The sequence below is a fragment of the Bos grunniens genome, chromosome X (genome assembly GCF_055505025.1).
Source record: "Bos grunniens cultivar Pamir isolate PY7600 chromosome X, Bosgru_T2T1.0, whole genome shotgun sequence".
NCBI classification, from domain to species: domain Eukaryota; kingdom Metazoa; phylum Chordata; class Mammalia; order Artiodactyla; family Bovidae; genus Bos; species Bos grunniens.
In genome coordinates this window covers 49,027,609-49,045,227 of record NC_141194.1, presented here as the reverse complement: position 1 = coordinate 49,045,227, position 17,619 = coordinate 49,027,609, and the positions used below count along the sequence as shown (strand labels likewise).

Genomic DNA, 17,619 nt, shown 5'->3' with positions numbered 1-17,619 from the left:
GGGACTTCTGATCATCCGTTGCAAAAGTGGCCTTACTAAGAGACAGAATCATCTGACTTGCATCACATACCAATAGCAGAAAGGAAAACAAGGAAAACCTGTACCAGTGCCTGTATCTGCACAGAGGAGATCCAAAGGTAATCTGTTTCTAGGGGCAGGGATGAAGGATTTTGATCTTTGGATTAAATTAATTTAGAACTCTGTGTCTGAGGTACCATATAAAGCATTCATACTCTCCTCTGCTACAGAGAGTAGTGAGGTATATATATATATAGCCTAGGTATATACACCTAGGCTAGAGTTCTGGGAGCTGAACCCAGTTTGGGTTAGTGATGAAAAGCAAAGAGTCCTGCTCAATAGTGGATGTATTTGGGGGTCTGATAAAAACAATCCTTTTTCTGATTCAAAACATGTTCTGTGATAAGAACTCCTACATAAATTGGCTGTGTCATATATACAAAGCTGACAATAAACATGCTGCCAATGTCTCATCTTAAAATTAATAATCTATCCATAAGCAGATCTTCATTCTCTCTGAGCAATATACTATGAAGATTAAAAAGATCCATGGTATTTTAGTAACATAAACTAGAATGTAAAAGTCAATCTAACATTTGTTTACTGATACACATAATTGCTATTTACCTCACTATAATTAGGCATATATCGTAAAGAAAATTGGAAGGCCAATGAAAAATTTCTTTTGATTTAACCCTAGATAAATTGGAGGAAAGAATCTCCTTTTCAGAAGCTCTCTACACAGGTTTGTAGAATTATAAAAGTGCTTGTGAGGTGCCGAGGTCCAGCCCTGGCTAATCCAGGGTATTCGAAGGGGAGACGGTGTTGGCGACCTATTCAAATGTTAATTAGAGATATAAAGAGTAATAGAATGAGGATAGCTCAGTGGGAAAATTCAGTGGAGAAAAGAGGCTGAGTAGCTTGGTTTACATGGGTAATCAATATAACCTGTGACACCAGGTTAGCTCTGACCACAGAGGCCGCAGGCGCCCTCTCGAATAGCAGAAGGTGCCTCACCTTAGACACCTTCTCGAGTGGGTCTTAGAAGCCCAGGCAAATAAATGGTCGCAGAGGATTTCCACGCTCCAGATGGAGACTCAGCTGGAAATTGAGGGGAAGAATGACATGGGGAGACCAAGCTTTGGTGAGCAAGGCCCGTAGCTTTATTTTCAACAGGGGTTTTTATATTCTAAGTTACACATAGAGGATAATAGGGAATGCAAAGTCAGCAGTCTTTGATACTTATCAAAAACCAGGGTTTCTGTCCTGCAAATTTATCGTATACAAATGGTTTAAGTGATTTACATCATCTTCTGGCCAGAAGGCCTATTAACATTTTATGACTCTTGACAAAGACTTATCAACAAAGACTTATTTTCTCTAAGAGTAACTATTTTAAGGTTTGGCGCCATCTTCCGAAGGTGTTAGATAAAATTACATTCCTATAGGGCAGAGGCGTAATGGGTTTACAACAAAGGAAAGAATTTATTACCTTAAGGGTCTAAAGTTGCTAACACTAAAGCCACTACTTATTTTTTCTACATACCAACTATATTAATTAATACACATTCAAGGATACAATTCAGGGGATGTGGAAACTTGGCAGCAAGCATTGGCTCATCAATGAAATATTTAACTAGTTTTATACTGACAGTTTCTAACTCTCTGAGAGGCTCTAAGCTGTTTGAATATCTTAAGCTTTCCGTGCCTCCCGAGGCTGGGAGACTGTAAACAATCGTATGCATAGCTGTAGGACTCCGGGTAAACTTGTCAGGCAAGTTAGAGAGCTATCTGAGGGGTTTGGATTTAAACACTCCTAATTGCCCAGGAACTTTATTAATTGGAGCTCTAAGTTAACTCTTTGACAGAGAGAGCGAGATGGTGGTGGGGGACAGCCCCTAGTAAAGTCAGAGGTGAGAGCACAAAGCAATAAAGTAGGCAGACTCTGGTTTTTTGGGGGTAGATGCTCGAGAATATCCAGGGGGACTCCTGAGGCTCGATCCTGCCTTTGCGTATGCCGAGCCTCCTTCCTCATGACCTTTGTCACGAGTGGAATGCCTCACCGGCTCCCGGCAGTGAGGATTAGGTTAGGTTTTCACCTTGAGAGAGTAAAGATGTGGGATTAAAGAATTTAGTCAGTTCAGGGCTTCCCTGCTGGCTCAGATGGTAAAAAACCTGCCTGCAATGAGGGAGACCTGGGTTCGATCCCTGAGTTGGGAAGATCCCCTGGAGGAGGGCATGGCAACCCACTCCAGTATCCTTGCTTGGAGAATCCCCATGGACAGAGGATCCTACAGTCCTTGGGGCAGCAAAGAGCTGGACACGATTGAGTGACTAAGCACAGCAGAGCACAACCAGTTTAGGGAAGGAGGTCTGCGTAAGGCCAGACCTCACAGTGGTCAAAGGAATCTGGATTACTTCTTTTTGTTGAAATTATCAGAATATTTTTAAATTAAATATAAAAAATGTCCACAAAATTGTGGTATGTTTCAAATTATCACATTAAACAAAATGATATTTTAATAAGCATAAATAATACAGTGCTATTAAAAGATTTTTTAAATTGTTATATAGAAATATCAAAAATGTACCATAGGAAGTGTGCTCCCATCATAGGCTCTACATTTGAATTCATATGATGAAATCTTTCAATGCTGCAATTTAGCAATAAAGATGAAAGTTGAAATTTGATGTTTTTAGGGGGTGTGAAGCCTTAGACAAGTGATTTTTTATTTTTTTAAGGCTCTGCCTGTGATAGGATTTTGAAGGAATTTAAAGCTGTTTGGAGAACTCTCTGAATAATATGTATTATCAAACACAGGTGATCATTGTCAGTTATTGAAGCTTGTCCATCAGGGAGAATGTATCTGCCAGGAGTTCTGTGCAGACAGACAGATGATTAAAATTGAGGAGCTCTAAGCATCTGGGGAATGGACCATTGCTAAAGCTACCAGACTAATTTTTTTCTAATAATAATCTCCCTAAAATATGATCCTTAACTATCATAAGACTAGAATCTCCTACTTACATTACTGTCACCCCCATCCACCCAATTCAAAATGGGTACATTCAAAAGCCTGAGACTGAGCATTGGGAGACAGTAGAGATTAAACACACACACATTCTGGCATGAACTTGGCTATAAGACTAGGGTATTAACCATGAGGGTGGTTGTATGGATTAAATAAGGCCACTATTGGGATTATCACAGTGTTCCACTAATGTTAGATAATGATGATGATGATTTATTCTCTCCAGTTGTGTTCTTCAGAGTCACCTTTATCTTCAGCCATCATTTTCGTCACTGGGCCTTCAGCTTCTACCCAGGATAAAATGAGAGTTTCAGTGCTGAGGTGAGGGATAAATGAAGTAATGTCTACAAAGTGCTTGACAGTGGAATAGGTACTCAGAATAAGGTAGTCATTATTATTAGCTACTTCTATAAATGGAAAACAAATATTTAATTAACTACACAAAAAATTATTTGTCCTGAAAATCAACAAAAAGAACTTCCTATAGATCAGTCAACTCTTGGTTTCTAATACCTGTAGAGCAATAACAGGCTAGCAGGATGTATATTCCCAGTACCCTAATGAGAAAAAACTCAGACTATTAGTTTCCTAAACATGGTTCCCAGAATAGCAGCATCAGCATAACCTGGGAATTTGCTAGAAATGAGAATCTTGGGTCCCACTCACAATCTACTAAATCAGAAACCCTGGGGTGGAGCCCTGCAATCTGTTTTTAACAAGACATCCAGGTGATCCTAATGCACACTCAAGTGTGAGAACCATGATGTACTGGAGTTTTAAGTACTGTCACAAAAATCTTGATTTTGTGCAAGGTAATTTTTTTTTTTCACAGATACTGTGCATTTCGGATGCTCTAAAATGGGAACAATAATATTGGCTGAAATTGTCAAGTCTAATTTTAAAGCAAATCCTAAATGCAAAAATAATTCCACAATAAATGACCCTTTTGGTGACCATGGAATAGTGCCTCTTGCTTCATTTCTACTAGAGTCATTAGATAAGACTTCCTTGTTCAAAATTTGTGCAGATTTAAGTTTCTTACTTAGATCTCTACACTAGGGGCCCCAACCCCCTGGGCCATGGACCTGTATTGGTTAGGAACAAGGGCCACACAGCAGGACGTGAGCCGTGGGCTAGAGAACAAAGCTTCATCTGTATTTACAACTGCTCCTGATTTCTTGCATTACTGTCTGAGCTCTGCCTCCTGTCAGATCAGTGGTGGCATTAGATTCTTGTAGGAGTGTAAACACTACTGTGAACTGTGTATGCGAGGGATATAGCTTGCATATTCCTTATAAGAATCTAATGCCTGATGATCTGAGGTGGAGCTGAGATGGTGATGCTAGTACTGGGGAGTGGCTCAAATACAGATTATCATTAACAGAGAGATTTGACTGCACAGTGACCATAATCAATTGCTTGCAGACTCATATCACAACCCTATCAGTGAGTGGCAAATGAGAATTATATAATTATTTCATTATATATTACAATGTAATAATAAAAGAAATAAAGTGTACAATAAATGTAATGTGCTTGAATCATCATGAAACCATCCCCTGCTCCAATCCATGGAAAAATTGTCTTCCATAAAACTGGCCCCTAGTGCCAAAAGGATTGGGGACTGCTTCTCTAGAACCTATTTCTGAGGATTCTGTGGCTTGTCCAATGTTCTTTGAATCCAGAAACAATCAAGAGAACTGAAAGGTGTGATATCCTATGTGATCCTGGCAAAGTTACTTAAGTTCTATCTTAATTTCTTCATCTGCAAAATAGAGATAACAGTACTTTCAGGATTCTTGCAGGAATTAAATGTCTTTCTACAGGTGGTGTCTAGCAGACTAGCTATACCCGATTCATGTGTATTATTATTATTACAGAGCTATAGACTAATTTCAGCCCAAGTTCTTACCCAATTATTACTAATGGGAAAAACCTACTTCACTTAACCCTGCCTCCACTATTATGATCCCTTGTCATTCAGGCACATTCAGGAGCTTTATAGAGGAGAGGAGTCAAAAGATGCACACTTAGCCAAAAAAAAAAAAAAGAGGATATTATTCAATTAGCTTATGTGAGGTAACAAATATTTATTGATCATCTACTTTCTTCCAAACAGCATGTTACACCTGAGAGTAAAACTGACCTGGATTCTGCCTTCACCAAAAATGAAGTCTAGGGACTTCCCTGGCAGTCCAGTTAAGATTCTGGGCTCCCAATGCAGGAGGTATGGGTTTAATCTCTGGTTGGGGAACTCATGTCCCAAATGCCATGCAGTGTGGCCAAAAAAAGGAGGTTTAGTGGGAGAGACAAATATAGAAATCCTAATCACAAAGATGCACAACATGCCCAACTTAAAATTGTGATTGTTACTAAGGAAAATTATTCTGCCAAATATATAAAGAGGAAGCATGACATTCAACAAGAATTCCTGTACTTTGGCTTGCAAAGCATTATCCTGACAGGTGGCAAGTCCTTGTTGAGGAGATGAGGCTAGGGAAAAATGTATGAAACATTCTTGTAAGCCATGTTAAGATATTTTATCTATTATCTTAAGGACAATAAGACATCACTGAGAAATTTCTGATTTTGGAATAATCAATCCTAGCTGTAGTGTATGAGAGCAAAATTGGATACAGGGAGACTAATTAGGAGTTTATTCTGATAATCAAGGTAGTGAAAGGTTGTTGCTAAACCACGAAAAGATGCCAGGATTCTTGGCCTCCAGAGAAGAATTCAATCCGGGGTCAGAGACAAGGCTTGATTGCTCAGAGCTTTTGTGCAATAGAGTTTTATTAAAGTATAAAAGAAATAGAGAAAACTTCTGACGTAGACATCAGAAGGGGGCAGAAAGAGTACCTCCTTGCTAGTGTTAGCAATGGAATTATATACTCTCCAATTAGTTATTATAATGAATCAAAAGAAGGTCTGGAGGTTGTAAAGACCTCACTAGACCTACTCCCATAATTTACATATTAAGATAACAGGATTAGCCAGAAGGTTATTTTCCAGAGACTGTCCTCAAGCAGGATACATTATTGTTATAAAATCCTAAGGAATGTAGGATTATCTTGCCTTGAGAACCCATGAACAAAATGAAAAGGCAAAATGATAGCACACTGAAAGAGGAACTCCCCAGGTCAGTAGGTGTCCAATATGCTACTGTAGATCAGTGGAGAAATAACTCCAGAAAGAATGAAGGGATGGAGCTAAAGAAAAAACAATACCCAGTTGTGGATGTGACTGGTGATAGAAGCAAGGTCCAATGCTGTAAAGAGCAATATTGCATAGGAACCTGGAATGTCAGGTCCATGAATCAAGGCAAATTGGAAGTGGTCAAACAAGAGATGGCAAGAGTGAACATCGACATTCTAGGAATCAGCGAACTAAAATGGACTGGAATGGATGAATCTAACTCAGATGACCATTATATGTACTACTGCAGGCAGGAATCCCTCAGAAGAAATGGAGTAGCCATCATGGTCAACAAAAGAGTCCAAAATGCAGTACTTGGATGCAATCTCAAAAACAGCAGAATGATCTCTGTTCGTTTCCAAGGCAAACCATTCACTATCACAGTAATCCAAGTCTATGCCCCAACCAGTAACGCTGAAGAAGCTGAAGTTGAACAATTCTATGAAGACCTACAAAACCTTTTAGAACTAACACCCAAAAAAGATGTCCTTTTCATTATACGGGACTGGAATGCAAAAGTAGGAAGCCAAGAAACACCTGGAGTAACAGGCAAATTTGGCCTTGGAATACGGAATGAAACAGGGCAAAGACTAATAGAGTTTTCCCAAGAAAATGCACTGGTCATACCAAACACCCTCTTCCAGCAACACAAGAGAAGACTCTACACATGGACATTACCAGATGGTCAACACCGAAATCAGATTGATTATATTCTTCCCAGCCAAAGATAGAGAAGCTCTATACAGTCAACAAAATCAAGACAGGGAGCTGACTGTGGCTCAGATCATGAACTCCTTATTGCCAAATTCAGACTTAAATTGAAGAAAGTAGGGAAAACCACTAGATCATTCAAGTATGATGTAAATCAAATTCCTTATGATTATACAGTGGAAGTGAGAAATAGATTTAAGGGCCTAGATCTGATAGAGTGCCTGAGGAACTATGGACTGAGGTTCATGACATTGTACAGGAGACAGGGATAAAGACCATCCCCATGGAAAAGAAATGCAAAAAAGCAAAATGGCTGTCTGGGGAGGCCTTACAAATAGCTGTGAAAAGAAGAGAAGTGAAAAGCAAAGGCGAAAAGGAAAAATATAAGCATCTGAATGCAGAATTCCAAAGAATAGCAAGAAGAGATAAGAAAGCCTTCCTCAGCGATCAGTGCAAAGAAATACAGGGAAAGAACAGAATGGAAAAGACGAGAGATCATTTCAACAAAATTAGAGATACCAAGGGAACATATCATGCAAAGATGGGCTCGATAAAGGACAGAAATGGTATGGACCAAACAGAAGCAGAAGATATTAAGAAGAGGTGGCAAGAATACACAGAAGAACTGTACAAAAAAAGATCTTCACAACCAAGGTAATCACGATGGTGTGATCACTCACCTAGAGCCAGACATCCTGGAATGGGAAATCAAGTGGACCTTAGAAAGCATCACTATGAACAAAGCTAGTGGAGGTGATGGAATTCCAGTTGAGCTATTTCAAATCCTGAAAGATGATGCTGTGAAAGTGCTGCACTCAATATGCCAGCAAATATGGAAAGCTCAGCAGTGGCCACAGGACTGGAAAAGGTCAGTTTTCATTCCAATCCCAAAGAAAGGCAATGCCAAAGAATGCTCAAAGTACCGCACAATTGCACTCATCTCACACGCTAGTAAAGTAATGCTCAAAATTCTCCAAGCCAGGCTTCAGCAATACGTGAACTGTGAACTTCCAGATGTTCAAGCTGGTTTTAGAAGGGACAGAGGAACCAGAGATCAAATTGCCAACATCTGCTGGATCATCAAAAAAGCAAGAGAGTTCCAGAAAAACATCTGTTTCTGCTTTATTGACTATGCCAAAGCCTTTGACTGTGTGGATCACAATAAACTGTGGAATTCTGAAAGAGGTAGAAATACCAGACCACCTGACCTGCCTCTTTAGAAATTTGTATGCAGGTCAGGAAGCAACAGTTAGAACTGGACTTGGAACAACAGACTGGTTCCAAATAGGAAAAGGAGTACATCAAGCCTGTATATTGTCACCCTGCTTATTTAACTTAAATGCAGAGTACATCATGAGAAATCGTGGCCTGAAGAAGCACAAGCTGGAATCAAGATTGCTGGGAGAAATCCCAATAACCTCAGATATGCAGATGACACCACCCTTATGGCAGAAAGTGAAGAGGAACTAAAAAGCCTCTTGAAAGTGAAAGAGGAGAGTGAAAACGTTGGCTTAAAGCTCAACATTCAGAAAACGAAGATGCTGGCATCTGATCCCATCACTTCATGGGAAATAGATGGGGAAACAGTGAAAACGGTCAGAATTTATTTTGGGGGGCTCCAAAATCACTGCAGATGGTGACTGCCGCCATGTAATTAAAAGACGTTTACTCCTTGGAAGAAAAGTTATGACAAACCTAGATAGCATATTCAAAAGCAGAGATATTACTTTGCCAACTAAGGTCCATCTAGTCAAGGCTATCGTTTTTCCTGTGGTCATGTATGGATGTGAGAGTTGGACTGTGAAGAAGGCTGAGCACCGAAGAATTGATGCTTTTGAACTGTGGTGTTGGAGAAGACTCTTGAGAGTGCCTTGGGTGCAAGGAGATCCAACCAGTCCATTCTGAAGGAGATCAGTCCTGGGATTTCTTTGGAAGGAATGATGCTAAAGCTGAAACTCCAGTACTTTGGCCACCTCATGTGAAGAGTTGACTAATTGGAAAAGACTCTGATGCTGCGAGGGATTTGGGGCAGGAGGAGAAGGGGACAACAGAGGATGAGATGGCAGGATGGCATCACTGACTCGATGGACATGAGTCTGAGGGAACTCCAGGAGTTGGTGATGGACAGGGAGGCCTGGCGTCCTGCGATTCATGGGGTCACAAAGAGTCGGACACGACTGAGTGACTGAAATGAACTGAACTGAAGAAATGTTGAGGGAAAAAAGTTTGTCCTTTCTTCCTCCTTGAGAATTCCAGACCCCTCTCTCCTTGGGGACCCCTGGACTTCTTATCAATCTCCCTAGGAAATGACACTCTCAGTAGGAAATATCAGTGGTTCCTGTTACTAGTATTACATATACATACTACTTGATTATCCTTTCTTTGTTTATTTTTTATTTTTTTTTATTTTTAAACTTTACAATATTGTATTAGTTTTGCCAAATATAAAAATGAATCCGCCACAGGTATACCCGCGTTTAAGCCGATGTGATTCAGGCAAGTGATGTTTATGATAGCATGCTGATTTACAAACAACTCATCCTATTTTATTCTAATTATAGAAATAATACAAACTTGTTATATGGAATTTGGAAAACAGATCAGTATAAAAAAGGAAACAAATGCTCCATAATCCTTCATTTACCTACAACTTTGATTCAACATCCAACTCAAAAAAATTTTCAAATTATAAAAGTAATACATGCTCATTATAGAAAAATATTATAAAGTAAAATTGTCTTATAATTCTGTTTTCTTTTTTTAATACTGGATATGTGTTTGTTTCTATGGTTAAAAAAAATGTGTGGCATGTTTGCTGAACAAAAATTAAATGATAGTGTTAGTGTAATTTTGTGCCCTATTTTTACATTTAACATTATTACATACATATTTTCCATGGGCACTGAGAATATTTGAAAACCTTAAATTTGAATAACTGTGTAATCATATGCATGTGCTATAATTTTTAGCTACCCAGCACCTTGTTGTGAACATTCACATTCTTCCCAGCTTTTCATTGTTATATTAAAATCTGGGATAAGCTTCCTTTGTCCCCATCTCTGCTTTCTGGTAATAGAGATATTTATACTCATCCTTGTACTTATTTACCTGGTAAACAATAGGGGGAAGTACGTTCGTCTCTGTGAGACAGCATCCCTAGCCTAGAAGTTCTGATCATTTTGTTCTAACCAACCAAGAGAACAGGTTGTTCAAGTTGTTGAAGGAATGGTAACCATACTATACAAAGGATGGATTAAACAGTCAGGGACATTTATGGGAGGGAAATGAAAGTGAGACATTTGAGAAACTATGACATAGAAGAAGAAGTGGCCTTGCTCTTTTTGTTTTTTCCAGAGGTTATTTCCCAAGATGCATAGGTAGAATATCAAAAGGCATATTTCAGTTCAGGGCTTCCCTGGTGGCTCAGTGGTAAAGAATCTGCCTGCTAATGCAGGAGACGTGGGTTCAGTCCCTGGATCAGGAAGATCCCCTGAAGAAGGAAATAGCAACCCACTCCAGTATTCTTGTCTGGCAAATCCCGTGGATGGAGGAGCCTGGTGGGCTACAGTCCTTGGAGTTGCAAAGAAGTAGACACAACTTAGCAACTAAACAACAACAATGTATTTCAGTTCAACATAATAATAGTAAAAATTTGCATAATGCTTAGTCTACCAAGTACTGTTCTAAGCATGTTATATGTATATGTATTAGGTTACATAATTCCCTCAATATCCTATGCTGCTGCTGCTGCTAAGTCACTTCAGTCGTGTCTGACTCTGTGCGACCCCATAGACAGCAGCCCATCAGGCTCCCCCGTCCCTGGATTCTCCAGGCAAGAACACTGGAGTGGGTTTCCATTTCCTTCTCCAATGCATGAAAGTGAAAAATGAGAGTAAAATCAGTCGTTTCCGACTCTTAGCGACCCCATGGACTGCAGCCCACCAGGCTCCTCCGTCCATGGGATTTTCCAGGCAAGAGTACTGGAGTGGGGTGCCACTGCCTTCTCCACAATATCCTATGAGGTAGGTACTATTATTGTTCCTATTTACAGATGAGCACACCAAGGCCAGATACGTTAAATAACTTGTTCAGGGTCACACAGCTAGTAAGTGGTGAAGTCAGTATTCACACCCAGACATTGTGGCTCTAAATTATTCCATTCTACCAACTTTTATCGAGTACTCATTATATGACAAGTACTGTGTTAAAAATATAAAGATGATTGAACTCCTAACCTCAATAAACTAATAGTAAAATGAATGAAACTCCCACATAAAAAGATAGTGTACTGTAATGTGGTAGGTCCTATTAAAGAATTATGTCAGCATTCTATAAGGACTAGAAGAGACCCCCTCCCCCTTAGTCCAAACTGGAGGTTCAAGGAAAACTTTGTATAGAAGTATGTTCAGAAAGAGTTTAAGTTTTCATCCAGGCTCATTGGAAAACTTCCATGTTCTTTTAGCAATTTTGTCATGGGCATAGGAGGAGGAGGAGGTAGGCTTGCTGTACATTTGTTGATTTGAGGGTTAGACCCTCCTTTAAACCAAAGTGTCTAAGAAAGGAACTCCCAAATTGGGAAAATAATTGGATTCAATCATTGTTTGCTAAAGTTCAATTATTTACATTTCACCTTCATGTTTTAGACTATATCTGAATATCACCTATACTATTTTTTACTTAATATGCTTCCTTAAATAAACTGACTTATTTTACTGAAAAATTCATCAAAAATATCCATACCATAAATAGAAAGACAGTTTAACTTCCCATAAACAGAAGGTGACCATAAAAATAAACGCATTCTTTTAGAAAATATTTAACTCTGTACTGCCTAAGATAATCCTTCATACCACTATTGATATGCCTAAGACATGTTGAAAAAGGTAAATGAAGTGACCTCTTCAGGCCCTTCCTGCAACAACATTCTGTGCTTGGGTGACTAACTCTTACTTCTAAGTGTGTGCCTTCAATGTTTTGCTTTCTTCATATTTGTGTATATATATTTTCACATAGTCTTGAACATTTCACCTATGTGTTTATACCATGTAAACAGGAGTAGTTGCCTAAATCCCCATGACATACTGTAGACTCTCTTCCTAAATCAAATCATTTATCTCACCTTATGAAGTGAATTACCACTTCTAATCTGCCTGCCTTACTCTTTTAAATTCACTACTAGCCTGACTTGATAAGGTAATGTCTTGTCATTGTGGCTTAGTGGCAGGCTTCTACAACTTTATTTGTAATATGACTTGAGAGAAGGGAGCTACCACAATACAGTGCCATTTGAACAAACGTAGAGCAGAGGAAGAAAAAAATAAAGATGAAGTACTTCAATAAATATTTTAGTGGAAAGGTTTTAAGAAAGCACCAAAGACATACTCCCATACTCCCCAACTTCTTTCTTCTCTCCCACTTTCTCATGGAAATGATAAGACTACAATAGGCAGGAGGGTGAAAGCCATGGAAGATGGACACAACCAATCTGTTAGGGAAATGAGAGCTATTGTGGTAACGCAAGGATGATAATCATAAGCTTGCCCTAGAAGGGCCTGCAGGGCCCTGGTGCCTCTCTGAATCCATCTCAGTGATAAATAAATTCTTGTTCTATTTATACATTTCCTTAGACAATTTTGTGTATTTATTAGTTTAATATGAAAGCAAGAATGCAAATATATTTTTTTTCATGTATACTCAATAGAATCCTTTCCTGACTCAGGAATATACATTTTTTTTTTAACCAGGTCAAGGATCTTATTCCTTTCCTGCAAATGATGCTAAGGACCCAAGTTTTTCTGCTTTGGTTTAGTTGCTGATTATGGTCTCACCCCCCTCCCAGTTTATAGATCTAAATAATGGGAAAAATCCATGCTTACCCAACCCCTAGCCCTAATACACACACAAATACACCCCCCCCCCCCCACACACACACCCTAGTCAAAAAGTTATATATGGAATTTAGAAAGATGGTAACGACAACCCTGTATGTGAGACAGCAAAAGAGACACAGATGTATAGAACAGTCTTTTGGAGTCTGTGGGAGAGGGAGGGGGGGATGATTCGGGAGAATGACATTAAAACATGTATAATATCGTATAAGAAACGAATCGCCAGTCCGGGTTCGATGCAGAATACAGGAAGCTTGGGGCTGGTGCACTGGGATGACCCAGAGGGATGGTATGGGGAGGGAGGTTGGAGGGGGGCTCAGGATGGGGAACACGTGTACACCTGTGGCAGATGCATGTTGATGTATGGCAAAAACCAATACAATATTGTAAAGTAAAAAAAAAAAAAATTAATAAAATTTTTAAAAAGTAAAAAAAAAAAAAAAAAAAGTTAGCCTGAGGCACAGCTGAACTCAATGGATGGTAGCAGGCTTGCTACAACTTATCTTGGACGGTGCTCTTCCAAGAGAATTTCAAATCCTGGTCACCTGCTCCTGGTCCATTGGCCATTCCTAAGGTGAATTTAGTCAGGCCTCTGAATGTCCCAAGCAAGCAGTTTAGTTATTAATTTTTATAAGGGATTCATATATACAACTATGGGAGTTTTGGAAAACATGGAAGCATGTTCCCAATATCTGTGTCCAGAAAGGGATGCAATCTAAAGTTAATAGATTTAAGTAATGTCATTGCTAAGAATAAGAGTTATCTTATTTTGAGTTCTTTGTATGAGGCACTGTGCTGTAGGTTATAAACTCATCAGGGGCAGATCCAGGTTCGGGGGGCCTGAAGCTTATACAACTTTGAAGACTCTTTAAGAAAAACACGCATGGTCCCTCTCATGGTGTTGGAAAGGGCCCATTCAAATAAGGGGCCTTGAACCTCAAGCTTCATTAATTTCACTGTAAAGTCACCTCTGTATCTTTATAAAATTTTTGAAAATTCTGAGAAGTACTAACAGTATACCTTTAAAAGAAATAGGTGAGTAAAGTGACTCTTAGAGAAGTGAGGTCACTTGCCCAAGGTTGTACAATTTGCAAGCTACGTCATTGTTTTTCTCCCACGATCTCCTGCCAGACTTTCTCTTTTCAGCTAACTAGATTTCCTTCTCTAAAATATCATTTTCTGGTAAAACTTAGCACTGTATTCTGGCATGTGTGAGGAACTTAACACTTGTTCAACATTAGCAGAAGGGCAAAAGGTCTCCTTCTAGCTGAGCTCACAGGGGGAATATGCCCTCTGGGGAACTGCAGAACAAGAAGAAAGCAGATGAGGAGGGTAATTTTGTTCCTATTAGGTCTGAGCTATGCACTACGGCACAATTGCACTCATCACACACGCTAGTAAAGTAATGCTCAGAATTCTCCAAGCCAGGCTTCAGCAATACATTAACCGCAAACTTTCAGATGTTCAAGCTGGTTTTAGAAGGGGCAGAGGAACCAGAGATCAAATTGTCAACATCTGCTGGATCATCAACAAAGCAAGAGAGTTCCAGAAAAACATCTATTTCTGCTTTATTGACTATGCTAAAGCCTTTGACTGTGTGTATCACAATAAACTGTGGAAAATTCTGAAAGAGATGGGGATATCAGACCACCTAACCTGCCTCTTGAGAAACCTGTATGCAGGTCAGGAAGCAATAGTTAGAACTGGACATGAAACAACAGACTGGTTCCAAATAGAAAAAGGAGTATATCAAGCCTGTATATTGTCACCCTGCTTATTTAACTTATATGCAGAGTACATGGGCTGGAAGAAGCACAAGCTGGAATCAAGATTGCCAGGAGAAATCTCAATAACCTCAGATATGCAGATGACACCACCCTTATGGCAGAAAGTGAAGAACTAAAGAGCCTCTTGATGAAAGTGAAAGAGGAGAGTTAAAAAGTTGGCTTAAAGCTCAACATTCAGAAAACTAAGATCATGGCATCCAGTCCCATCACTTCATGGCAAATAGATGGGGAAACAGTGGAAACAGTGTCTGACTTTACTTTTCTGGGCTCCAAAATCACTGCGGATGGTGATTTTGCCATGAAATTAAAAGACGCTTGCTCCTTGGAAGAAAAGTTATGACCAACCTAGACAGCATATTAAAATGTAGAGACATTACTTTGCCAATAAAGGTCCGTCTAGTCAAGGATATGGTTTTTGCAGTAGTCATGTATGGATGTGAGAGTTGGACTATAAAGAAAGCTGAGCACCGAAGAATTGATGCTTTTGAACCATGGTGTTAGAGAAGACTCTTGAGAGTCCCTTGGACTGCAAGGAGATCTAGCCAGTCCATCCTAATGGAGATCAGTCCTGGGTGTTCATTGGAGGGACTGATGTTGAAGCTGAAACTCCAATAATCTGGCCACCTGATGTGAAGAGCTGACTCATTTGAAAAGACCCTCATGCTGGGAAGGATTGAGGGTAGGAGGAGAAGGGGACGACAGATGATGAGATGGTTGGATGGCATCACTGACACAATGAACATGGGTTTATGTGGACTCTGGGAGTTGGTGATGGACAGGGAGGCCTGGCATGCTGCAGTTCATGGGGTCGCAAAGATTCAGACACGACTGAGCGACTGATCTGAACTGATGCATTACTTCAGCTATGCATTTGCTTGCTGTTCCATGGACAAGTGACTTAAAAATGCAGACTTTTCTGTTTATATACAACTTGACTCACCCAGACCAGCTCTGTTTTGCTGGGCCCCTATCTCTCTTTGTCCTCCCCTCCTTTCTTCACTTCACCCTATTCTGCCCAACCTTCCACTCAGCCCCAGCTCCCCAAGATTTTTTGTTGTTGTTGTTCTACTGGGAAAAGGGAGGGTGGAGTCTTCTTAGTGAGGCTTTTCCTCCCCTCCTTCCAGCCCTCAGACTGGGTTCCACCCTAGTAGTTTGTCAGCTGGCTTTTAAGAAAAGGAGGAGAGGCAGGAGGAAGAAGAGGAGGAACAGAGAAAGGGAAAAACAGCATATCTTGGACCGTGACACCTGGGGTGTCTGCATATTTCTTAGCTGTTGTTCACTGCTTCCATGCTTAATTTCACTCTTACACCCCTCACTCATCTGACTTTTTGGTTACACAGAGGAAAGCACAGACTGCTACTTCAAGCAGGCAGCCTCCTTAAACCTTAAGATGAGATGGAAGGATTTGAAGATGGTGCAGGTTTATTTCTTAAGGCAGCTAATAAAAAAGAGAGTCTGTGTTGCTTCCCAGAAGGAGAAGGAAATTGATCAGAATTTCTAGTTCTCCATACCTGCTCTCCCACACTTTTTTTCTGTGACTACATGGCCACTTGCTCATTATTAATGTGTCAAGAGGCGAGGAATATAAAGGAAAAGTCCTGCATTTGCCATTAGCTGTGGTCATGGCATACATAATTACATTTGAGCCATTTCAAGTCCTAATTTGAGAAAAAAACACCAATTCTAAAGACTAAGGGAAACATGAACTAATTTATGTACTGTGTTGTCACTGAGTCGTGTCTGGCTCTTTGTATGGTCAGCGAAGGGCTCCTTCACTGGAGTCTTTTGGATAAAATGGTTATTCCCATTGGTCCCCCTCATGCCTGTATCAAGCATGGTTCTTGATATACCACATGTGCTCAATATATTTTATTGACTAAATGAGTGTAATAATGGAATGGAAATATCTTTGGTTTGTTTTCCCTGTTCAATAATTTATGTTTTTCAGAAACTGAATTTACTATCTGAAGTCTTAGTTTTCTCCACAAATAAAGTTGAGGCAGTATTTCTAAAAAACAAACAAACAAAAAAAAAACTAGTGCTAAAATAAAAAATACTTTTAATAATAAACTGTTTCATTATCTATAAATGGTTAGGTTTTCTTGTGAAATTTTTCCAGATTGAAAAAGTAACTCATTAGGACCCTGAGGCACACCAAGTCTAGAGAGGGAATTCTGATGGCTACTCTCCAAAATTTTACTTCAATTTTATGCTCATTTTCATCTGCCTATCACACAAAAAAATGTATTCACTCTTGATATAAACATTTCCATGTCCTTTCATGCACCTTAATCCAAGAGAAAACTTTTCAGTGTTGCTGGAAATAGTGTTGGCTGGGGGTGGTGGGAATTCTATGTTGAGTAGAACTCACCAAATTTTATACATTGAGATACTAAGGCTCCACAGGATAAAGTGATTCACTGTGTACACTTGTCTATATGGTTCCATGTCAACACTTTGGTACATAGTTAATAGTCAACAACTATTATTATTGTCAATAATAATACCTGGCACTCAGGTTACAGAGATGATAATATTTGGTGCCTAACCTCAAGGGACTTTATAGTCTAGTATAAGCAAGCAATCATATCAACAAATATGTACCCAGAGGTAGAGAAGGGCATAGAAGAAGCAATGTCAAGTTCTGCCTGAAAGAATTAAGTAAGGAGGCAAGATGATCTTGAATTAGTCCTTCCAAGGAGGTAGACAGAGGACTTAAACCATTTGAGACAGAGAAAGAAAGGTGAGCCAAAGCATAAAGGATGGAAATAACCTAGCAGTCTCAGGGATTTGTAATACAGGTAAGGCCCAGAAAATCTGCAAAATCTCTGCTGCCTGAGAGGGTCCAGATCACAGCAGGTTAAAGAATGAGTTCCAGAGTGCTGCCTTGGATGTTGGGGTACATGGTGATATTGTTCAGGTAGTTGGTAAACTACAGGAGGAATAACCAAGTTTGGGATGGAATAAGAAATGAAATTATTAGAGGCA

General features: G+C 39.6%; 1 protein-coding gene across 2 annotated transcripts in view; it reads left to right on the top strand.

Annotated features, from left to right (window-relative positions):
• The window catches only part of KLF8 (KLF transcription factor 8), a 348,523-nt gene that overhangs the window by 149,822 nt on the left and 181,082 nt on the right, over positions 1–17,619 (top strand). The window lies entirely within an intron of this gene.